Source organism: Lolium perenne, chromosome 3 (genome assembly GCF_019359855.2).
Source record: "Lolium perenne isolate Kyuss_39 chromosome 3, Kyuss_2.0, whole genome shotgun sequence".
Lineage (NCBI taxonomy): Eukaryota > Viridiplantae > Streptophyta > Magnoliopsida > Poales > Poaceae > Lolium > Lolium perenne.
In genome coordinates, this window is record NC_067246.2 from 284,999,009 (window position 1) to 285,025,623 (window position 26,615).

Below are 26,615 nucleotides of genomic sequence, written 5' to 3' on the forward strand. Positions count from 1 at the left end.
GTATTACATTATAATAATATCGATGGCTCTATGATTACCTACAGTAAGTTGGTTCTTATATTAATTTATTTTTCCAAAGGCACCTAGGCCTCTATTGAAAACACAGCTTTCCACGTAGGACCAACAACTCGTTTAGAAATCATATGCTCTGAGAAAGTAACTTATTTAGAACGTGGAATGCAACCATATCCAGAGTCCTCTTCCCGAAGGACCAATATGATTCAGATCAAGTATTATTGTGACCATGGAACCGTGGAATCAGCGAACACATTATACATGGCATATCTTTAAAACTGAACTTACAATTACAACTAAAATGCCGACACCCTAAATTATTCTGACATGCTACAGTGCATTGTACAGTTAAATAGATAAAAAGCGTACCAGATAAGGCAATCATCTACATGATCTCCAAACTCTTGCAAGAACAAGAAATATCGACAGTATTAGTAAATAGCAGAGTATGGAGAGAAATAGAAATAATTTCTTGGAGATGAATAGGAGCTATGAAATTCACAAGATATGAGCTGAAAGAAACCTTGCACTACATGAGGCATCTGTGTAACAAACTTCACATGATCGGATTCCTATATTTTCGAGAGATGAAACAAGAAGAATTTCTAAAATAAGATACTGCTACATGGATCAAACCTTGCAACAAATAACCAATCTATGCCCTTAGATTGCAGATGGATTTGACCCATGAATTCTAGGTAGCAATGCCTACCTGCATTTGGGGGATAATCAAGTGGCAAAAACTATCATGAAATTTATGAGGCTGACGTCAACTATATTTGGGGGCTACCAGCGAAGTCAGCTACAAACAAACCTCGCACATGAGAAAGCATGATTCAGTTATAGACAGTAAACTTCACATCAATAACCAAGAAATTGCTATGTTTAACACACAAAATACTTGACGATGAGCAAACTGCTTCATAAAGACCTAAAAAACATCTCATAGAACAGTAAGTCAGTAACTATGTTGAATGCTTTGAGCCTTTGCCAGTGGAGTAATAAACCATAGCAGAGTCCACACGATGTCTGGATGGAGGAGTGAAACCCGAAAGACTGAATCAATACCTTAAATTTCTCCGTGTTACAAAAGATACATATACCAATAATAAATGTGAAAGGGCAATAGTTCCTAGAAAATAAATTGGTCTGTAGTGGTATAGAGGAAATTTGTATAAGAGGGAGTTCCAATTTCCAACAGTCCCAAATGATTGGGAATGGGGTTATAATCACACAGCCTCAGCGAGAGATTTTGATGTCAACTGCATCAAAAAGATTGGCAGTGAAATTCTAACCATGCATTATAGATAGTTTCAACTTCCAACGACTCCACAAATGAAGTAAATAGCAACACCTTCGATGAATTTTGAATAATAAACACAAATCAACCATTTGGTCAGCTCAATAATTACCCCTGTTTTCTTTCAAACTGACATCACATCAATTTCAAAATATACACCCGTACACAACAAGAAATCTTTCTCACCCAGTGGTCACTCTGGTTCTTTCCATCCATTTTATCCCTATGCAACTCTTGATCATTCCCCGGATTGCAGGATCAGGTTTCTACTCTGCCTAGTTGATGAAGTACGTATCAGAGTGCTGCAAAACTTAATGCGGCCTTGAAAGGAAGTATAGGTAAAATAAATAAAAAATCAGCAACAATGAGAAGTGACCACATGTATATTTGTGTAGATTTCACTACACATTCTCTCTATCTCTCTCGTATGTTGACTTTCCCTTCCTTCAGAGCACCATAAATTTAAGAGCAAAGAAAATGCACACCTTGAAATTGTCGTGGTTGTGGCCCGGCCACCAACGATTGATGTTGTACTGCAGAGAGGCACGATCTCGGTCTCGATGTAGCAACCCTACATAAACCACTCCATCTGCATGGAGATCCGGTGCACCATGTGAGCATGCCAGATGGTGTCTGGGCTCGCCTCGAATAACACAATGTACTTGGCTTCCCCTCTACCACCGGATTCTTGAGCTTACCAATCTACAATAGTGTCAGCACATGAATCGCACTGAGCAACCACACCAATCAAACACAGGATATCTAATATATATGAAATTAAGATGATGACATTATTAAAAAAAATATGGGATACCGGCGAGAAGAGACTATGTCCTTGACATGGATCGTAGTGTCTATCCGATGTTGGTAGTAGAGGTCGATGTGGTCGCCGCCAAGGCGGCACATCCATCCTTGAATGCACTTGGACTGGCCGGACACAGTACCCATGCAGTGGGCGTCCCAGTGGATCCCGAACCTGGTGTCGCGGTGTCAAGTATATCTGAAGTGAGCCTAGTCAGCCTAGGACTTAATGTATGGTGATCATACAATAGGTACCACTAATCCCAATAGACAATTTTACTTCACCAATAAATTCAGAATGGATAATTTTGTTTCACTCAAGATACTAATTATTGTAAATCTAGAAAGATAAATGTACATTTGCTATGAGTACTACGAGATTGTATGTTCAACCGGAAATAAGCATAGCTTTCCAAATAGAATTGTTTTTCTAGCGAATTACACTTGCCGCAACTAAATAAGCAACAACTTCTAGGTTGCAGCATCGGTAGCTCAGGCATGGCAACTTGCAGTATTAACAGTTCAATTAACACTAACATGAAAGAAGCACCTAAAGTTAGACTTTCCTGGTACGTCCTGGGTCTCGTTTTCGTCACCGTCAAGCTTTGGTGGCAGGAGCTATTGCGTGTGGCAAGGCTGAGCTCAGGGATCTCCAATAATAAGGCTGCGAGTCCTCCCGTTCGGTTGGTCAGGCGCGCCATCGAGCGGTTGTCATCGAGCTTCTCTGATGCACTTCCAAGGAGGAAGACAGAGGAGGAGTTCTTCGGTGCAGGCTCTTTCAATAAGCGTCTCCACCTTCTGATTTGTAGAAGCAGTGATGTGAGCTTCCTTCTGGCCGGCCATGGTGGCGAGGAGAAGGAGCAGAGCAGCGTTGCGTTCTTCAAATCCACAAGGTGGTGGGGAACCTTGCTGCAAGTTGGAGTTGATCCCATGGTGGCCGCTGCTTGCCGCCATGATTTCTGGCTGATGAGGCAGCCACTCCAGATGCCCATGAAAGCATCAACCAAACCTCCAAGACGGAGGCCCTGTGATGGATTTCCGGCGGCGTTCAACGCTCTATTCTTCCCATGTGGTTTCGTCCCCGGTGAAGGAGAGAGTGGCCGGCGGTGGAGTCCTAGTTATCCCGGTGGAGGAGAAGAAAGACTTGATTGTTTTTCTTACATATTTTCTAGGATCCTTTCTGCTAAATTGCAGGACTGGTCTGTAATTTTCGTTTCTTTCTGGTCCTGTATTAACTTTGTACCCCCACCGTATATGATATGAATGCAGCTCTAGGCCCTTCTGGGCCTTTCCCTTTTCAAAAAAAAAAAAAGTTAGACTTTCCAATCCTAGTGCAAGCACCTGAGTGAAACAACAGATAATGCACATCTAAACTGACGGTACAAGCGTCAAATCCATATCTAGTAACCCCACCAAGCCGATAAGAAGCAACGCTCATGCATCTGGGAAGTTTTGAGAAACATATCCTGTAGCATTTGCCATACAAGCCTTACATACCATCTCAAACCACAAATTCATCTACACTTTGCATTCGATAGTAGACAGGCAATAGAGGCCAAGTTTACGAACGGGGTGGAAGCTCCACCTCAGTGGCACTTCTGAGCCTCTGCAACAAAAGTAACAACTGCCGACAATGCTACCAAAATCAACATCCTAATCCTAGATACCTACATCACGGTAATTTTTTTTGGAAGCGATCTGCCAAACTTGATGTTGCAGAAGAAAAAAAGAAAATGACCAGACCAAACTGGATCGGACCTAATTTGCATAACATGTTCCTCTAATTAACAGCTCGAACCAGAAACTTACAGGCGTCCTGGTGAGGATCCCCACCTCGACATCACCGTCGATCGCGCTTCCTAGGACGCTGCTGCCGTGGAGGCGGACACCGTGATGGGGAACGGTGGTAGTCGCAGAGGACGTAGAAGGGCGGCCGCCCCGGCTTGATCGGGACATGCTGTTGCTCCAATTGCAGGATCTGCTAGGCTGACAGTAGCTAGCCATCTCCCAACACATGCGATCCCGTAGGAGGACTGCGGCAGCACCGAATCAGGCGGTCACCCGGATCGGCTCTCCGGAGATCGCACCCAACGTGGCCTCCACCGCTACTGGCTAGGTCGGCGGCGCGAGTTGGGACAACGGCGACGTGAGGTATTAGAGAGTAGAAAGGCTTCCGTCGGGCATGTGGGGAGGCGGCGTCACGAGAGTGGCGGCCGGTGGCGCTGGTAGGCTAGCAAGGCGAAGTGGGGGAGAACGGAGAAGAGATGGGGACAGGGGCATCGAGCTGGGATGGCATGTTCGTTGGGCCTGGCCCATGTGAACGACGGAGACGACGAAAGGAACGACCAAACGTATTGGCAGAATACGGAACCAGTTTAGACTTTTTAAGTAGTAGAGATACCCCATATTTGACGTTTCTTTGGTTTCTCGTGAAGGAATTATGTGCACGAGTTGGACAATAAAGTCTTGTTCGTTTGGTGGCCTGCACAGGGTTTATTTTGGTTGTGGTGATGCAAACTCTTGTTGTTTGGTTGAGGCTACCATACTTTTCCGATGGTTCAAATATAGTGAGATTAGCATGTCGTTGCATGTTACGATCAATCATGGAGGAATCATAAGAATAAGAACCCAATGATCACCACGACGATGATGAAATCTTCACCTCCTTCTAAAGAAATTGGCAGATGATACATTAGCTGATGATGCATTGAGACATTGCCAAATGATGCATTAGCTGATGAGCTATTGTTGGAATAGTCATAGACTCAGGAGCCAAGAAGCTCTAATACTCAGCTTGTGCCTCCTCCAATTCGTAGCCATTGTTGGAGAAACCAACGACTTGCTCTTGGAAGATCCTCTATGAACTGTAGATTCTTGGATGCCTCCCTTTGAAGACCACATACCACTAACATGTCACAAAAAGAACAAGTAAGGTTATTGATCACAAGCATTAAACAAGATATAAGAAAGCATCATAATGTCCACACCAGGTCGTAAACTAAGAGTGGCATGCATGATCATTAGCAAAAGTGGATCACAAGTTCATCTTACCATTACAACTATGGTGTCAACCTACCACTATAACAAAAATGAGTGTCATACTAACACCGCAAGGTCACCATCACATGAGGGGTTAGTAATATACCAATACTACCTCATCATAGTTACAAGACACAAGAAGTTTTTAAACCCTCACTACACCAAAATATACATCATCGTCATCCTCATCAAGTCATCATCATTACCATCACAATCACCTCAATGCATGCATCTTCACCCCATGCATAGACCCCAAGGCCACCACTACAGATTGTAGTAGTACTTGGAAAGGTAGGTCCTGCGCCAGAGGACCCTGTGCAGTGGTACCATGTGAACAGGAATATCTCCCATAATGATGTTTGGTGTGTTTGTTAACAACATAAAGATGGTTGACCGTGTGCTTATGTAGTTTTAGATTTTATCTATGATAAGCTTGTCACGGTTGTCGACCCATCAAAAGTGAAAAGAGCATGACGGCTTCCGTAGCTTTGTGGTGAAGTATCTAGAGGTGCTCAAGATCAAGATTAGGGGTTGGCCGGGAAGTATGGTGGAGAGAACCACAATATTGCAACTATGTGCAAGTCTCTAGACCAGAGACTCCGACCTAGCACACTGGAGACTCCAGTCCACCTAGACCAGAGACTCTGGTGAAAGCCCTCAGACCGACTTGCTCGAGTTTTTGGCTCGTGCGCCTTGCTCTCAGTATGAGGGTACGGGAACTTTTCCAGCTAGGCCAAGAACCATGTGTCTCCAAGGACGTGTCCGAGCAGCGGGGTACCGACAGCGGATGCAGATGATGTACGTGTGCAGGGGGGAGGCACTGGCTGGCATCGCAGTCGGCGGCAGGATCGGCAAATTTTATGCGGACCTTAACCATGAAAATTGTTCGGAGGTTCGATGACTATGATAGCTTGTATGACGAGTACATGATGTGCTCGCTAAGAGTCTGCTAATCTAGATGTAAGCTCTCGTTTTGCCTAGAGGGTGTCTCGGGGTATGCGATTGTTCCTGGTCCTTAGTTGGTCGAGTGATTTCGTTATCTTTCCGGTGACAGAGAGGCCCTGTTGACACGATTTTCGTCCATTGTCGAGTTTGTAGGTGTTGTATCGTGGCTTTGGATTTTATGATGTGTATTCTTCTTTGTCCGTTCTTTGTTGACTATCTGTAAGGGTATACTGCCCCTATGTGTGGTTTTGGTAATTAATGACAACCCCTATGGACTAGTGTTTTCATTGAGTGTATATGAAGGAATATTCCATAGGTACTACTTGTAGTCCATATGTTGGATTTAAGTATGGATGCCATGAAGATAAAGATATACCTTCTGTATTGGCATCAAGATCATCGATTTGAAGATATACATGTGATATGATCAAGAAGAAGAAATGAAGATGGAGTCCTTATGTGGAACTCAATATTAGCCATGCTCTAGATTATGTGATAAGCAATGAATGATCAAGATCTTGAGTGCTTGATTCCAAGTGAAGAATTCAAGTTATGGCTCTAAGTCGGTGTCATGATAGTCTCATGAGTTGAGCTATGGTTGACTAAGATTTAGAGCATGCAAACAAATTAAGAATTCTTTATACACCTCAAGATAGTATGATAGAGCATGAGAAGATACAAGGTTGACCAATACAAAGAGTGAAGAATAGATTCAAGTTTGGTCAACACATGAAGCATGAAGAATGTTCCACGTGAAGTCATGTGGTATGGTAAGCCTTGTCAATTATGCTTCATGAACTAACCCATCATATATGTGCCCTTGTGTTGTCTATGTGGGTTAGGTATCTTTCCATGGGCATGCATCAAAAGTGAGATCTCATATAGCCCATGAGAGGATGACATCAAGTGGTGATCGTCATCAATGTTAAGTTGGGCAAGTTCAAGTTGAGCATCTCAAAAGGATCATATGCTTGAAGCTTTTCGTCCATTTGGTGATAATGGACATGTGAAGATGTGCATTGATGTCTACGCACGCTTCTATTCCTGTAGACAGTGTTGGGCCTCCAAGAGCAGAGGTTTGTAGAACAGCAGCAAGTTTCCCTTAAGTGAATCACCCAAGGTTTATCGAACTCAGGGAGGTAGAGGTCAAAGATATCCCTCTCAAGCAACCCTGCAATTAAGATACAAGAAGTCTCTTGTGTCCCCAACACACCTAATACACTTGTCAGATGTATAGGCGCACTAGTTCGGTGAAGAGATAGTAAAATACAAGTGATATGGATGAATATGAGTGGTAATAACGGCGCCAGAAAATAGCTTGCTGGCGTGCAGTTGATGGTGGTAATATTGCAGGAAGTAAAGATGCAGTAAAACAGTAAATAAGCGATGTTTGCAGTATTTGGAAACAAGGCCTAGGGATCATGATAACCCACAAGTATAGGGGATCGCAACAGTCTTCGAGGGAAGTAAAACCCAAATTTATTGATTCGACACAAGGGGAGGTAAAGAATACTTATAAGCCTTAACAACTGAGTTGTCAATTCAGCTGCACCTGGAAAAGCACTAGTAACAGGGGTGATGTGAAAGTAGCAGTGATATGAGAGCAATAGTAACAAGAATAACACAAAAAGATAATAGTAACACAGTGGCAATGGCACCAGAAAATAGTTGATACTACTTCTAGTGACATGTAGAACAAGTATATGATGATGAGAGATGGACCGGGGTTCTCAGCTATCTACACTAGTGGTAACTCTCCAATAACAAGTGATAAGTGTTGGGTGAACAAATTACAGTTGGGCAATTGATAGGATTGAAATAGCATTAAGATAGAACATCAAGATTATTAATCATGTAGGCATGTTTTCCATATATAGTCGTACGTGCTCGCAATGAGAAACTTGCACAACATCTTTTGTCCTACCAGCCGGTGGTGGCAAGGGCCTCAAGGGAATCTACTGGCTATTAAGGTACTCCTTTTAATAGAGCACCGGAGCAAAGCATTAACACTTGGTGAAAACATGTGATCCTCATACCTACGCCTTCCCCTCCAGTTGTCCCAATTTCTGTCACTTTGGGGCCTTTGGTTCCGGACATAGACATGTGCATACAACTTGTAGATACAATCTAAGCAATAATTATAGAGCTTAAATCTAAGATCATGCCACTCGGGCCCTAGTGACAAGCATTAATCACAACAAGATTGCAGCAACAATAACTTCACAAACTTTATAGATAGACTAATCATAATGTATCATCCATCGGATCCCAACAAACACAACACCGATTACATCAGATGAATCTCAATCATGTAAGGCAGCTCATGAGATCATTGTATTGAAGTACATGGGGGAGAGAATACCAACTAGCTACAGCTAGAAACCGTAGTCCATGGGGGAACTACTCACGGAGCATGATGGAGGTGATGGCGTTGATGTAGATGGCTTCCGGGGGCACTTCCCCGTCCCGGCAGGGTGCCGGAACAGAGACTTCTGTCCCCCGAAACGGAGTTTCGCGATGGTGGCGGCGCCCCTGGAGTCTTTCTGGAGTTTCGTCAATTGGTATCGCGTTTTTAGGTCGAAAGGGCTTATATAGGCGAAGAGGTGGCGCAGGAGGGGCAATAGGGCGCCCCCACACTAGGCCGGCGCGGCCAGGGTGGAGCCCACGCGGCCCTGGCGTGTGGTGGCCCCCTGGCCCGCCTCCGACTCTCCTTCGGTGTTCTGGGGTCTTCCGGAAAAAATAAGATACTGGGTCTTCGTTTTGTTGAATTCCGAGAATATTGCCCAAACAGCCTTTCTGGAACCAAAAACAGCAGAAAACAGGAACTGGCACTTCGGCATCTTGTTAATAGGTTAGTTCTGGAAAACGCATAAAACATTATAAAGTGCGAGCAAAACATGTAAGTATTGTCATAAAACAAGCATGGAACATCAGAAATTATGGATACGTTGGAGACGTATCAGCATCCCCAAGCTTAGTTCCTACTCGTCCTCGGGTAGGTAAACGATAAAAAGAATAATTTCTGTAGTGACATGCTACTTACATAACCTTGATCATACTATTGTAAAGCATATGAGATGAATGAAGTGACTCAAGGCAATGATCTATAGTTGCTAACAAATAGATAACATATAGCAAAACTTTTCATGAATAGTACTTTCAAGACAAGCATCAAAAGTCTTGCATAAGAGTTAACCCATAAAGCAATAAATTCAAAGTAAAGGCATTGGAGCAACACAGAGGAAGATTTTAGTTTCAGCAATTGCTTTCAACTTTCAACATGCATATCTCATGGATAATTGTCAACATAAAGTAATATGATGAATGCAAATAAGCAAATATATAAGAATCAATGCACAGTTGACACAAGTGTTTGCTTCTAAGATGGAAGGAAGTAGGTAAACTGACTCAACATAAAGTAAAAGAAAGGCCCTTCGCAGAGGGAAGCATGGATTAAATCATGTGCTAGAGGTTTTCAAGTTTTGAAATCATATAGAGAGCATAAAAGTAAAGTTTTGAGAGGTGTTTGTTGTTGTCAACGAATGGTAGTGGGCACTCTAACCCCCTTGCCAAGCAGACTTTCAAAGAGCGGCTCCCATGAAGGACGTTATTGTTATCACCAGAATTTGACCGAGTCAGAGGTGGGCCGCGATCAAGATGGACTTGAAGAATAGACATGGAAGAAATACGTGAATCGGCCTGTTATGCAAAGTTGGCTAGTTTGCCCATGTATCTGTAATATAGTAGGATACGTGTCGGTTAGTTAGAGTTTATCTCGTGCACGGTGGGGATATTCCCACGTTAGAAAGTCTACGGACTATAAATATGTATCTAGGGTTTATGAAATAAACAACAATCACGTTCACCACAAATCAATCTAGGCGCATCGCCAACTCCCTTGTCTCGAGGGTTTCTTCCGGGTAAGCATCATGCTGCCTAGATCGCATCTTGCGATCTAGGCAGTACAAGTTTATTCGTTGTTCATGCGTTGCTCGTACTGAAGCCTTTTTGATGGCGAGCAACGTAGTTATCTTAGATGTGTTAGGGTTAGCATTGTTCTTCGTATCATATGTTGTCGTAGTGCAACCCTTATACATCTAGCCGCCCTTACACCTATCTTAGGTGTAGGGGCGGCACCCCGCTTGATCATTATTTAGTAGATCCGATCCGTTATGGTTGCTCCTTGTTATTCAAGGATTAGTTTAATATCTGCATAGTTAGGCCTTACAAAGGGTTGGAGGATCCAGCGACGCGTAGGGTGTAGTTTGCTAGCCCTAGACAGGATGTTCCGGGGATCAACCTCGTGTTGGTTTTTAGGCCTTGTCTAGGATGGAAACTACGATCACCGTGCGTGACCGCGAGGCCCAATCACGAGTAGGATGATCCGATTATGCGGTGAAAACCCCAAATCGTCGTAGATCGTTTTAGCTTTATCTTGATCAAGCAGGACCACCATATATTCGTACACCTCGTGCGAATCATGGGTGGATCGGCTCCTTGAGCCGATTCACAGGACAACCTGAGAGCCGATCGAGGCTCGTATTTAATGTTTACGTGTATGCCATGCAGGAAACTAAGCGAGGCATCTCCATCACCTTCCTGACCAGGTATAGGTCAGGTGACACGCCCTTGCACCAGCATCGGACGTGCGTGCCGGAGTCTTTGCGGGCCGTCGCTCGGAGGGACCAGGGCCAGCCGCAGCCCTAAGTTGCTCCCGGCTCTCCTGTGTTGCCCGTCGCTGCTCGCCGGTGGGTTTCTGACCGCAACACATTCTGGCACGCCCGGTGGGACAATCTTCTACATCAACCACATCACCATCTACATCTGAGATGGCGGACGGCACCCCAGTCACGTACGAGGATCTGACCGAGGAGCTCAAGAAGAAGTATGACGAGGTCAAAGCGATCCTCGAAGCCGACCTCATCGGCTCCTTTCACAGAACCCGCTCACATGGCATCAGGTGGAAAGGGTTCTCGCCTGAAGGTGCGCTCGATGGAATAGACCTATCTACCCCATCAGAAGAACGCACCAGGTCCCTGCGTCAGGAGATTAACTACATGGTGGCTCACTCACTGCACCGCCACTCTGAGAACCTGGTGAACACTTTGGAGTGTGTTGCTCTTCGGGTGATCCAGGAAATCATGAGGCACCAGTACTCTCCGTCAGGACCAGCTCTCGGGACATACCAAGGAGAGATGCCACTCCAGTTCCGTCCACCGCTGCCATTCGCGTTGGCAGCACCAGAAGTGCCGAATTCACTGGCATTCGTCGTCTACAAGATCGGTGGTGACCCTAGCGACTACCAGTTTTTGTACGAGGCGCCTAAGGAGATCCCTCACGGATACACGTGCACATACGTGCCAGACTGCAGCAACTGGGCACTCACAAACCAGACTGCAACAGCAGGGACTTCTGGAAAAGCAGGAGGAACTTCAGTGACAGATCTTGAGAAGCAAACGTGGCTAGCTAAGTACGCCACTCCAACAAACCTCCAGAGCGCAGCTCCTGCAGTTGGCTCAGAGCTGGAAAAGCAAGCATGGCTGGCTAAGTATGCCACTCCGGCGAATCTTCAGAATTCGACTCCTGCAGCCAGCACCGCGGATCAAATCAGTACCATACTGAGAGACCAGTTCGGCATGGTGCCAAAAAGGAGGACAATCGGTTATTCCAAGCCGTACCCCAACGAGTACGAGTTGATCCCGCTACCACCCAAATATCGGCTCCCTGATTTCTCCAAGTTCAATGGATCAGATGGTTCCAGCTCCATCGAGCATGTGAGCCGATATTTGGCACAGCTGGGCACGATCTCAGCAGCAGATGAGCTACGTGTGAGGTTCTTCGCACAGTCCCTCACAGGATCGGCTTTCGGGTGGTACACTTCGTTGCCACCAGACTCGATCCGGACTTGGAAGCAGTTGGAAGAACAGTTCCACATGCAGTATCACTCAGATGCTTCCGAGTCTGGCCTTGCCGATCTAGCACAAATACGTCAGAAGCGTGGAGAAACTGTGGCAGAATACGTCCAGCGCTTCAGAAATCTTAGGAACCGATGTTATTCGGCTCGTGTGACTGAAAAGGAAGCAGTCGAGTTGGCAGTGGTGGGCCTTGCATCACAAATCAAGGATATGGCCTCCCAAGCAGACTACCCTTCACTGGCGCACATGGTTCAGAAACTGTCTTTATATGAACAGCGCCACCCGGACCTGTACCAGGACAAATTCAAGCGTGCGGTAGTCCTGGTTGAGGCAGATGAAGACGAAGGCCCTGCGGGAGATCAAGAAGTTGCAGTGGCTGAATGGACTCGAGGGGCGACCCCCGTGTCTTGCAAATGGGTGAAGCCACCAGGTCCGCCCAGAGGGTTTGATTTTGACGTGACTAAAACTGAGCAAATCTTCGACCTCCTACTCAAGGAGAAGCAGTTGAAGTTACCCGAAGGTCTCAAAATCCCCACGGTACAGGAGTTGAACGGAAAGCCATACTGCAAATGGCATAACTCGTTCTCCCATGCCACCAACGACTGCAGGGTGTGGCGTCAGCAGATCCAAATGGCGATAGAACAAGGACGTCTGATTTTTAACCAGTACGCCATGAAGGTCGACACCCATCCCTTCCCCGCCGTTAACATGGTGGAGTGCACTTACCCTGAAGGTTGCCAGCCAGGATTCTCGTTCAACGTCAACATGGTAGGACCTGGACACCACTCTGGCAAGGATGGAGACGAGGGCAGCTGCTCTCGTAGCAAGGACACAGAGGAGGACGCTCCACGCGATCGGCTCCGTCACGATGGCAAGCGCTACATCACAGAGGGAGAAGTAAAGAATGTAAGATATCAGCGACCTCTCTCTGATCACCTCCTCAACAAGTATGTGAGTCAATATAGCCAACGCCGCCGATCCAGCGACGATGATGATAGAGATCGTCTGGCTAGGGACGCCAGGAGACATCGTCGGCATGATCGCGATGAGGAGGAGTACGAGCGCCGTGCCAAGGAAGAATCGAGGAAGCAAGACGACGAGGATAGGCACTGGGACTGCCCCTTCTTCAGACACTGCTGGGATTCAGGAATGAGCCGATTGCCTACAATCGGCAACTGCCCAGAATGTAGACAGAAGAGGAAGGATGCAGCTAACGTGTCCGTGTTCAAACGTCTAGGGCCTCTCCCACCTCGAAGCAAACACGCTGAGTCCCCTCGGGTGGAAGATCTCGAGGATTTGGAAGACGATGAAGAAGAAGAAGAAGACAGGTACCACCGGCCAAGGTGGTGCCCTGATGGACTCAGCCATTCCCAAAAGCGTAGGGTTCAGCGACTGCGTGGCTTGGAGGAAGCCGAAAGGTTATACCTGCACACGCTAAGGAAAGCGCGGCCTGATCTGGCCGCGAAGGTCCAGCGAACCCTGGATGAAGAGGGTCGACCACAAAAAATGGAGTGGCGCCCCAAGCAAAGGAAAGCCGATGATGAAACATCGGCTGGCACAAACATGGTGTTCATCCTTCCTACGGAGTTCAGTGCTCCAGGATTAGACGAGGCACCTGTGGCACAACTTGACTGCGGCCCACGGCCGGTTATCTTTGAGAAGCCACGAGAAAGAAGCTACATACATCTGAAGGCCCTGTACTTGCGAGGTTATATCGATGGGAGGCTTGTCAACAAGATGCTGGTGGACACCGGAGCGGCAGTCAACATTGTGCCATACTCTATGCTACGTCGGTTGGGATGCTCTAGCTCGGATCTGATCAAGACCAACGTAACATTGAGCGATTTCAACGGCCAAGCGTCTGACGCACAAGGTGTTCTGAACGTGGATCTGACCGTAGGAAGGAAAACCATCCCTACGACGTTCTTCATCGTCGATAGCAAGAGCACCTATGCTGTTCTGCTAGGAAGAGATTGGATCCACGCCAATTGTTGCATTCCCTCCACGATGCACCAATGCGTAATACAGTGGGATGGAGATGAGGTAGAGGTCGTCCATGCAGATGACTCAGCCGAGATTTCAACGGCTGGCATGAACGCTTGGGAAACAGCAGGCCAAGAGCCACTCTCAGGTATCAATTTGGACGACTGCGAGCGCATCGACGTGACGAAGGGCAGGGTTAGGCTGGTCTTATCCACCGGCCTGACCGTGTAGCAAGAACAAACTGATGAGCAAACATGGCGAGGCCGATCCTTGGGATCGGCCCCAAAGATCTATGACGGAACATTACAAAACCTTCATTGAGCGATTCAATATGGAGGCCGATTCCAGCAATCGGCCAAAATTATCCTCACCACATGTTCTGCTTGTGTTCAACATCGATCTGCTGGGCAGCGGTTTTACGTCGGCTGATGAGTTAGGAAGAATCAACATTGGTCCTACTGGAGCCGACGTGCAAATACAGTGCCTTGGCTAACTACAGAGCCGATATCTGCAGTTACCTGACAGATTCGGCTCGGGGGGGCACCTAATCAGATGAACATGTGCAGATTCAACATGTGTGCAGTGAAATGTTGGGGGGGCCGATAGAAAAATCGGCCAGTAAAAAAAAATCAGCATCACGATATATAGCCGATGCGCGGACATCGACTTTAGAACTAAGAAACAAAGCCGATGCACAGCCATCGACTCTAGTACAATTACACAGGATCTACCTGCTGCGTGTTCAAGACACGGATTTTCATCAAGTCCTCTACTTCCTCGAGGGGGCAAACAATGAGAGCTTCCTCAGCTGCAGTGAGCCGATTGCAGCAGTACTGTCAGAAGTCAGCTCTGGCGTGCAAGACGGCCTTTTGTTCGTTAAGCCGTTGGTGTTTCGTCTACAATATCGGCTTTCAACGGAGGAAGAGGCAATCGATGGGGGCAAGTTCGGCTGGTTCGACATGGTGGATGCCTCAGAGTTACCTGAGTTCAAAGCCCTTGGTCTGATCTGTGCATCCTCACCAATATTCTCGCCATGACTGAGGCTCGGGGGGCAGCTAGCCTGGTAGATGCTCTGTTTTTTAGAAGCCGATTGGAGTGTCATCGGCTGGTCCTTCGTCGCAACCTTCTGTTGACTGCCAAAACCCACCGGCGGGCAGCGGCTTGTCAACACTGTAGAGCCGGGAAGAGCCTAGAGCTGCGGCTGGCTGAGACCCCTCCGAGCGACGGCCCGCAATGCTCTTCTGGTCACACGCGGCGATGCGAAGTGCAAGGGCGTGCCACCTGACCTATACCTGGTCAGGAAGGTGATGGGGATGCCTCGCTTAGTTTCCTGCATGGCATACACGTAAACATTAAATACGAGCCTCGATCGGCTCTCAGGTTATCCTGTGAATCGGCTCAAAGAGCCGATCCACCCATGATTCGTACGGGGTGCACGAATATATGGTGATCCTGCTTGATCAAGATAAAGCTAATGAGATCTACGACGATTTAGGGTTTTCACCGCATAATCGGATCATTCTACTCCAGGTTGGGCCTCGCGGCCACGCACGGTGATCGTAAGCCGATCCTAAACAAGGCCTAAAAACCAACATGAAGTTGATCCTCGGAACATCCTGTTTAGGACTTGCAAACGCCACCCTACATGCCGCTGGATCCTCCCCCCCTTTGTAAGGCCTAACTATTGCAGATATTAAACTAATCCTTGCAGAACAAGGAGCAATCGTAACGGATCAGATCTACTAAATAATGATCAAGCGGGGTGCCGCCCCCACACCTGAGACAGATGTGAGGGCGGCTAGACATGCAAGGGTTGCACTACGTAAACATGTTATACGAAGAGCTATGCTAACCCTAACACATCTATGATAACTACGTTGCTCGCCATCAAAGACGCTTCAGTACGAGCAACGCATGAACAACGTGGAGCTTGTGCTGCCTAGATCGCAAGATGCGATCTAGGCAGCATGTCGCTTACCTGGTAGAAACCCTCGAGACGAAGGAGTTGGCGATGCGCCGAGATTGGTTTGTTTTGGGTTGAACGTGAGTTGTTGTTTATTCCATAAACCCTAGATACATATTTATAGTCCAAATGGACTTTCTAATTCAGGCGTGCACCTAACCGTGCACGGGTAAAACTCTAACTCCTAACTTTAAGATACGATCTAATATATTACAGATAAATGGGCCATCTAGCCCAACTTTGCGTATAAGGCCGATCTTCGTATTCTCTCCATATATAACCTTCAAGCTTATCTTGATCGTGGCCCACTTCCAACTTGGTCAAATTTTGGTGATAACACATGCCCCCCTGGTTTTGGAAATGATATTTCCAAAATCATTACGTTTTTCTTTCGTCGGGTCATGTCGTGGCAGAGCAGAACCATTGCAGCATTTTTCGTCATGATGCCCTGTCTTCTCGACTGCTCCGCGCGATTTGACCGTTGTCTTTGGGCACTGCCTCCTCGAAAACTGCTGTGGCATTGAATTTTTTCACCATAGCCCCCTTTTATTTAACCGCTCTGAGCAGTTCGCCACTTCACCATCCTGCTCTGTTCTGGCCATCGGCACCAAAAAACCCCCAAACTCCCACAGCCATGTCTTCCTCTTCTTCCTCTTCCTCGCCGGTCTTCCACGACTCCTCCTCCGAGCTTTCCTACGGGTCCTCCTCCTCCCGCGAGACGCCGCCGGACATCCGCGCCCCAGAAGCATGGGACCTGGAAGACCACGCCTCCTCTGTCTGGTCCGAAGACGACCAGTCCCGACCAGCGGGGACGAAGATCTTCGGTTCCTCGCCGTCGGGGAACTGGAGTCGGAGAGCGAGGACGATCGGTTCCCCGGGACGGCTGCCCCACCTCGAAGAAGAGGAAGAGGAAGACGACGACGACGACGACGACTCCTCGAGGGCTACCCGCGTCAAGCGCCTCCGCATGTGGTGGGACGAAGACAGCAGCGACGATGAAGACGAAGATGAAGCTCCCGTAGAGGGCTATGGGAGCAGCGACGAGGAACCCATCGGCAGCAGTGCCGATGAGAGTTCCGAGGATGACGACGAAGGAAGCGATGGCCCGTAGATTAGGATCTACTAGTGTAGGCCCAGCAGTAGTAGATTGGTCAATAGACCCTTCTTTTGTTCTTCCTTCCTGAGAAATCGGCTCTTTCTTTGTAAGAAATCCCCTTATCAATGAAGAAAATCCCTTAATTAATTTCGCTCCCTTGCCGATTGTCGAATGGAGTTGTCAGACAGTGGAGCCGATAGCGTAACATCGGCTCATATTGCTGTTCGAGGCCAAGCTGTTGTATAAACAGGCCTAAGTCGCGCCCAAACCATTAGACCGAATCCCTCGGCAATCATTAGGAGATCTCACGTCGTGGTTAGGAAGCTGTTGTATAAACTTATTTCGCTAAAGTCGATGTCAACGTATCGGCTCTGTTTTCGAAGTCGATGCCCGTGCATCGGGCTGTATTTGCATACTGTTAATCTCCATACGTTTTCTCAAGTCGATGCCTGTGCATCGGCTGTGATTTTATATATATATTTTTTACTGGCCGATTCTGAAATCGGCCCCCACATCTTACTGTCCATCATCCCACATGCTTGGGAAATATTTCTTGAGGTGTTGACCATTAACAGCCACTGGGAACTTTTCGCCGCTCAACTCCTCCAGCATGTATGCATTACCCTTCAAGGCCTGGACAACTTTGTACGGACCGTGCCAATTAGGAGACCATTTGCCATATGCCTTATCCCTGGTTCCCAATGGCAACACAGCTTCCCACACAAGATCACCAACTTGGAACTCCTTTGGCCTAACCTTTTTGTTGTAAGCACGAGCCACCCTGGCTTTGTTCTCCTTAATCTTCTCCAACGACCAAAGCCTGAGTTCCGTTGCGTCCTCAATAGTGTCGCTCATCAAAGCTGCATATTCTTCAGCTGTCAGATCATTCTGAAACGTGACACGTCTTGATCCAGCCGTAATTTCCCAAGGCAATACGGCTTCCTGCCCATAGACAAGCTGGTACGGCGAAGTCTTTATAGCTCCATGGCACGACATGCGATAGGCCCATAATGCTTCTGATAACTTCTCATGCCAATCCCGAGGGTTCTCGTCAATTTTTCTCTTGATCAGCTTGATCAGACTTTGATTGGACGCCTCGGCCTGTCCGTTAGCTTGAGCATAGTACGGGGATGATCGGATCAGTTTAATCCCTAAGTCATCACAGAACTTCCTGAATTCTTTAGAAGTAAAGACCGAACCTCCATCGGTCGTGATAGTTTGGGGAATCCCAAACCTATGAATGACGTGTTCTTTCACAAACTTGATCACATCCTCTGATTTCACCTTTTTCATAGGGACGGCTTCCACCCACTTGGTGAAGTAATCTGTGATAATCAAAATCCATTCATGTTTTTTACTTGACGCCGGATGGATTTTGCCGATCATATCCATGCCCCACCCCCGAAACGGCCAAGGCTTGATGATGGGGTTCATCGCTGATGCTGGCACCATCTGAATCTTTCCAAACATCTGACACGCTTGGCACCCCTTGTAATAATTGAAGCAATCTTCAAGCATAGTTGGCCAATAAAACCCTGATCGCCTGATCAACCACTTCATCTTATGAGCCGACTGATGCGTTCCACAGGCGCCTTCATGCACCTCATGTAAGAGCCGATTAGACTCAGTCGGTCCTAGGCATTTGAGCAGCAACCCTTCCAATGTCCTGTAGAACATGTCGTCTCCTATAAGGACATACTTCATGGCTTTGTATCTTACCCGTTTAGGTGCCCCCCGAGCCGAATCTTTTAAATAATCGAAGATCTCGGCTCTCCAATCATTCTGTTCCAGGAATTGTATCTGAACTTCCGATCCGTCGGCTATATCTATGTAGCCTGACGCCATTTGTGCGAGATTGTTGGCATCGGTATTTTGGGATCTCGGGATCCAATTAAAGTTGATGTACCGAAACTGTGTCATCAACTCACGGCATTCCACCCAATATGGGAAAAGCGATTCACTTTCGCAATTATATTCATCCGTGAGCTGGTTAATCACCAACTTTGAGTCTCCAAAGAGCTCTACAGCTTCCGCTCCAGCTTCCAATAACAATTCCATTCCCTTACGTATTGCCTCATATTCTGCTACGTTGTTGGTGCAAGGGGTAGATAATCTGATGGAGAAGGAGTATTCTGCCCCCCGAGGCGACACGAGCAGAATGCCGATGCCACAACCACCGTCACAAACCGATCCATCGAAGAACATAGCCCATGCACGTATGGATAGTGCTGCTATATTGGTACTGATCCGTTCAGCGATGAGATCGGCCAACGCTTGGCCCTTGACTGCCTTCGCAGGCTGGTACCGGAGATCAAATTCTGACAGCGCAAGCATCCATTTACCGAGTCGGCCTTTCAAAACGGGGGCCGACAACATGTGCTTGACGACGTCTGATTTACAGATGACGATGATCTCTGCCGTCAGAAGGATGTGATGAAGCTTGGTGCAGGTAAAGAACAGGCAGAGGCAAAGTTTCTCAACCTCAGGATATCTTGTCTCCGCGTCCAGCATCCTTCTGCTGAGCTAGAAAACGACTCTCTCAACGCCATCGTAAAGTTGCACCACCACCGAAGCAATGGACGTGTCAGCTACTGACAGGTAGATGTAGAATGGCCTGTCTTGCTAGGGCGGAACTAGTACAGGCGGCGTCGTCAGATATCGCTTAATTTCATCAAACGCTTTGTTGTTACGCCCCTGATGAAACTCGTCGTCGATTTAGTCTTCACCAGCGCCATGAACGGCTCGATTCGTCTCCGACAGATTAGAGATGAACCGCCGGACGAAATTGATCTTGCCGATGAGGCGTTGGAGCTCCTTTTTCGTGGTTGGCGGCTGCATGGTACGCACCGCCTCCCGACTTTTCAGGCCGATCTCAATTCCCCTTTCATGGACAGAAAACCTCGGAATTGACCAGCCGTCACGCCAAAGGCACACTTCTTCGGATTCATTCTCAGCCCGAATTTCCGAGTTCGGTCTAGGACGCGCCGTAGATCGTCCAAATGCCCCTCCATGGAGACCGATTTGACCACCACGTCGTCGATATAGATCTCCACCAACTTGCCGATCAGATCATGAAATATATAATTCATGGCTCGTTGGTATGTTGCACCAGCATTCTTCAATCCAAAGGTCATGACCACATACTCGAACAAGCCCACCGCCCCCGGTACTACTGAATGCGGTCTTGTGTATATCTTCTGGAGCCATGAAAATCTGGTTATAATCGGCGTTGCCATCCATGAAGCTCAACACCTTGTGGCCAGCAGCGGCGTTTATCAATGTTTACGCCACGGGCATTGGATATTCGTCCTTTGGGGTGGCTCTGTTAAGATCTCGGAAATCGATGGCCACGCGCCATCGGCCGTCCTTCTTCTCCACCGAACGACATCGGAGATCCACTCGGCATACCCGCATGGCCCGATGAATCCAGCGGCCAACATTTTCTCGATCTCCTTCTTGACTTCTTCCGTGATTTCGGCCCTCATCCGACGTGCTCGTTGTTGGAACGGCCGAAATCCTTTCTTAAGGGGAGCCGATGCTCAATGATGCTCTGTCCAACCCAGGCATCTCCGTGTAATCCCATGCAAAACAACTGGGTATTCCTTCAACAGGGCTATCATCTGTCCCCTGAGCTGTGGATCTAACTTCTTGCTGATAAAAGTAGGTCGAGGCTTATCCCCAGGACCGATGTCGACTTCTTCTAGCTCATCAGCTGATGTAAATCCGTACCCTAGCTTTCCGTCACATGTTAGGTCGACGCCACATACAGGGAGAGCAGGTGATACGGATACTACGGGCCGATCACTAGCATCGGCTTCTACCTTGATCATCACCAAGATGTTTTGGCGGTGTCGGGGCCGATCGCATGGAGCAGCCTCTTCCTTATCTTTGCTACGAGAGCAGTTGCCCTCGTCTTTATCTCCATCAAGGGGGTGTCCCAGTTCTATCATGCTGATGTTGAACGAGTGCCCTGGTTGGCACCTCCCAGGGTAAGTACCGTTAGTCCTGTCAACGGCACGCGACGGTGAATTAGGCACTCCTGGTGCCGCCGATGTGCACGACAACGGCAGACGGGGCTGGAGTGGCACCTTTCCTCGATAGGTCCCGAGGGCTGGCTCTAATAGAGAGTGCTGATTCTTCATGACCTCCTTGATCATCCGAACGGCAACATGCTCCAAAGTATTCACCAGGCTCTCGGAATGGAGATGCAACGAGTGAGCCACCATGCCACCAATCTCCTGGCGCACGGCCCTGGTACATTCCTCTGACGGGACAGATAGATCCACTTCATCGAGTGCGCCTTCCGGTGAGAACCCCTTCCGCCTGACGCCATGCGAACGGGTTCTGTGATATGAGCCGATGAGGTCGGCTTCGAGGGTGGCCTTGGTCTCGTTATATTTCTTCTTGAGCTCGTCAGGCAGCTCCTCGTAGGTGACTGGCGTGCCGTCCGCCATCTCAGATGTAGATGGCGATGTGGTTGATGTAGACGATTGTCCCATCGGGCGTGCCAGAATGTGTTGACTGCCAAAACCCACCGGCGGGCAGCGGCTTGTCAACACTGTAGAGCCGGGAAGAGCCTAGAGCTGCGGCTGGCTGAGAACCCTCCGAGCGACGGCCCGCAATGCTCTTCTGGTCACACGCGGCGATGCGAAGTGCAAGGGCGTGCCACCTGACCTATACCTGGTCAGGAAGGTGATGGGGATGCCTCGCTTAGTTTCCTGCATGGCATACACGTAAACATTAAATACGAGCCTCGATCGGCTCTCAGGTTATCCTGTGAATCGGCTCAAAGAGCCGATCCACCCATGATTCGTACGGGGTGCACGAATATATGGTGATCCTGCTTGATCAAGATAAAGCTAATGAGATCTACGACGATTTAGGGTTTTCACCGCATAATCGGATCATCCTACTCCAGGTTGGGCCTCGCGGCCACGCACGGTGATCGTAAGCCGATCCTAAACAAGGCCTAAAAACCAACATGAAGTTGATCCTCGGAACATCCTGTTTAGGACTTGCAAACGGCACCCTACGTGCCGCTGGATCCTCCCCCCCTTTGTAAGGCCTAACTATTGCAGATATTAAACTAATCCTTGCAGAACAAGGAGCAATCGTAACGGATCAGATCTACTAAATAATGATCAAGCGGGGTGCCGCCCCCACACCTGAGACAGATGTGAGGGCGGCTAGACATGCAAGGGTTGCACTACGTAAACATGTTATACGAAGAGCTATGCTAACCCTAACACATCTATGATAACTACGTTGCTCGCCATCAAAGACGCTTCAGTACGAGCAACGCATGAACAACGTGGAGCTTGTGCTGCCTAGATCGCAAGATGCGATCTAGGCAGCATGTCGCTTACCTGGTAGAAACCCTCGAGACGAAGGAGTTGGCGATGCGCCGAGATTGGTTTGTTTTGGGTTGAACGTGAGTTGTTGTTTATTCCATAAACCCTAGATACATATTTATAGTCCAGCGGACTTTCTAATTCAGGCGTGCACCTAACCGTGCATGGGTAAAACTCTAACTCCTAACTTTAAGATACGATCTAATATATTACAGATAAATGGGCCATCTAGCCCAACTTTGCGTATAAGGCCGATCTTCGTATTCTCTCCATATATAACCTTCAAGCTTATCTTGATCGTGGCCCACTTCCAACTTGGTCAAATTTTGGTGATAACACCTTCTTCACAGAATGATGAGTGCTCGCAGAAGAGGATCGCTGGAGCTGGTGCGAGAAATTTAAGGGCTCTCTTGAAAAACTCTACAGTATCCACCAGATCTCAAGGACATCAGCTGAAGAATTGAAGGATGGTTTATGGAGGACCGATGTGTTGCTATCGGCTCATTAAGCATTGGCTAAGGGGACAAATCGGCAAAATCAGTATGAGGGGAAATCGGCTAAATTAAGCTCAAGGGAAATCGGCAAAATCAAATTGGGAGAAGTTCTTCATTGATAAGCAAGATTTCTTACATAAAGGGCTGATTGCTCTCAAAAGGAAGTACTAGGGGATACATTGCCCCATCTACTACTACTGATCCTATGCTAAAGGTCCTATCTACGGGCCGTCGCTGCCCTCGTCGTCGCCATCGTCACCGCTGTCGGCGCTATTCCCGGCGGGCTCGTCGTCGCTGCTCCAGCGGCCGCCGACCTGGCCTTCGTTGTCCTCGTCCTCCTCGTCAGCGTCGTCGTCGTCGTTGTCGAAGTCGCTGAGGTTCCCCGGCCAGGGGCAGAAGCGCTTGGCCGGCGGCTCGTCGGAGGAGGTGTCATCCTCCTCCTCCTCCTCCTCCTTCTCCTCCTCCTCCTCCTCGGGAGAGGTGAAGTCGTCGCAGGAGAAGCGATCGTCATCGCTCTCCTCCTCCGTTTCCCCGTCGGCGAGGAAGCGGAGGTCACTTTCCCCGTCGGTCAAGGACTTGTCGTCCTCAGACCAGACGGAGAAATCATGGCTGGATTCCTCCCCGGCCTCGATGGCACGGCGGGTGTTGGCCGCATGGACCTCCTCCGGGTTCTGCTCCGGCGTCGGCTCGCGGGAAGAGGAGGACTGGGTGGAAAGATCCGATGAGGTAGAGGAGGAAGAAGACATGGTGGCGCAGGAGGGCTTTTGGAGTGCTAATGCGAAGGGGATGCGGAAGTAAACTGTTTGGAGCGGTTAAATAAAAGGGGATATAGTGGAAATTCAATGCCACAGCAGTTTCCGAGGAAGTGGTGCCTAAAAAAAAAACTGCCAGGTCACGCGGAGAAGTTGAGAAGACAAGGCATCATGATGAAGGATACTGCGACGGTTCTGCTCTGCCACGACATGACCCGACGAAGAAAAAGCAGAGTGATTTTGGAATTATCAATTCCAAAACCAGGGGGGCATGTGTTATCACCAGAATTTGACTGAGTCAGAGGTGGGCCGCGATCAAGATGGACTTGAAGAATAGACATGGAAGAAATACGTGAATCGGCCTGTTATGCAAAGTTTGGGCTAGTTTGCCCGTGTATCTGTAATATAGTAGGATACGTGTCGATTAGTTAGAGTTTATCTCGTGCACGGTGGGGATATTCCCACGTTAGAAAGTCTACGGACTATAAATATGTATCTAGGGTTTATGAAATAAACAACAATCACGTTCACCACAAATCAATCTAGGCGCATGATGTCTACGCCCCCTCCTTTTCCAGTAGACAGTGTTGGGCCTCCAAGAGCAGAGGTTTGTAGAACAGCAGCAAGTTTTCCCTTAAGTGGATCACCCAAGGTTTATCGAACTCAGGGAGGAAGAGGTCAAAGATATCCCTCTCATGCAACCCTGCAACCACAAAGCAAGAAGTCTCTTGTGTCCCCAACACACCTAATAGGTGCACTAGTTCGGCGAAGAGATAGTGAAATACAGGTGGTATGAATATATATGAGCAGTAGCAACGGTGCCAGAAAATAACTTGCTGGCATGTAGTTGATGGTGGTAGTATTGCAGCAGTAGTAACGCAGTAAAACAATAAACAAGCAGCGATAGCAGTATTTAGGAACAAGGCCTAGGGATTACACTTTCACTAGTGGACACTCTCAACATTGATCGCATAATAAATAACTCTTTCTCATATGTGCTACATACACTCTTTTGTTGGATGATGAACACATTGCGTAGGATTACACGAACCCTCAATGCCGGAGTTAACAAGCTCCACAATTCAATGTTCATATTTAAATAACCTTAGAGCATAATAGATCATTGCAAAATAAACCAAGAACTAACATAGTGCACACACTGTCCACATTACACTATGAAGGAGGAATAGATCACATCAATACTATCATAATGATAATTAACTCCACAATCTACAAGAGATCATGATCATAGCCTACGACAAGAACCACATGGTGCACACACTAGTCACCTTTACACCATGCAGGAGGAATAGACTACTTTAATAACATCACATGAGTAGCACACAACTAGTAGCGATACAAAGCTCATCATATGGATCTCAATCATGTAAAGCAGCTCATGAGATCATTGTATTGAAGTACATAGGAGAGAGATTAACCACATAGCTACCGGTACAGCCCCGAGCCTCGATGGAGAACTACTCCCTCCTCATGGGAGCAAAGAGCGGTGATGAAGATGGCAAGTGGAGATGGCAGCGGTGTCGATGGAGAAGCCTTCCGGGGCACTTCCCCGTCCCGGCGGCGTGCCGGAACAGAGACTCCTGTCCCCAGATCTTGGCTTCGCGATGGCGGCGGCTCGGAAGGTTTCGTGGGTTTCGTCGAACGTGATAGGGTTTTCGCGACGGAGGCTTTAAATAGGCGGAAGGGCAGCCTCGGAGGGGGCCCTGGGCCACCACACCATAGGGCGGCGCGGCCCCCTCTCGGCCGCGCCAGGGTGTAGTGTGGGGCCCCCGTGGCTTCCTCTCGGCGGCTCTCGGGTGTTCTGGATGCTTCCGGTGAAAATAGGAACTCGGGGCGTTGATTTCGTCCAATTCCGAGAATATTTCGTTACTAGGATTTCGAAACCAAAAACAGCAGTAAACAAAGAATCGGCCTTTCGGCATCTCGCCAATAGGTTAGTTCCGGAAAACGCATAAATATGACATAAAATGTGCATATAACATGTAGATATCATCAATAATGTGGCATGGAACATAAGAAATTATCGATACGTCGGAGACGTATCAGCATCCCCAAGCTTAGTTCTGCTCGTCCCGAGCTGGTAAAACGATAACAAAGATAATTTCTGGAGTGACATGCCATCATAACCTTGATCATACTATTTGTAAACATTTGTAATGAATGCAGCGATCAAAACAATGGTAATGACATGAGTAAACAACTGAATCATAAAGCAAAGACTTTTCATGAATAGTACTTAAAGACAAGCATCAATAAGTCTTGCATAAGAGTTAACTCATAAAGCAATAATTCAAAGTAGAGGCATTGAAGCAACACAAAGGAAGATGAAGTTTCAGCGGTTGCTTTCAACTTATAACATGTATATCTCATGGATAATTGTCAATGCAAAGCAATATAACAAATGCAATATGCAAATATGTAAGAATCAATGCAAAGTTCACACAAGTGTTTGCTTCTTGAGGTGGAGAGAAATAGGTGAACTGACTCAACAATAAAAGTAAAAGAATGGTCCTTCGAAGAGGAAAGCATCGATTGCTATATTTGTGCTAGAGCTTTGATTTTGAAAACAAGAAACAATTTTGTCAACGGTAGTAATAAAGCATATGTATCATGTAAATTATATCTTACAAGTTGCAAGCCTCATGCATAGTATACTAATAGTGCCCGCACCTTGTCCTAATTAGCTTGGACTACCGGATCATCGCAATGCACATGTTTTAACCAAGTGTCACAAAGGGGTACCTCTATGCCGCCTGTACAAAGGTCTAAGGAGAAAGCTCGCATTGGATTTCTCGCTATTGATTATTCTCAACTTAGACATCCATACCGGGACAACATAGACAACAGATAATGGACTCCTCTTTTATGCATAAGCATGTAGCAACAATTAATTTTCTCATATGAGATTGAGGATATATGTCCAAAACTGAAACTTCCACC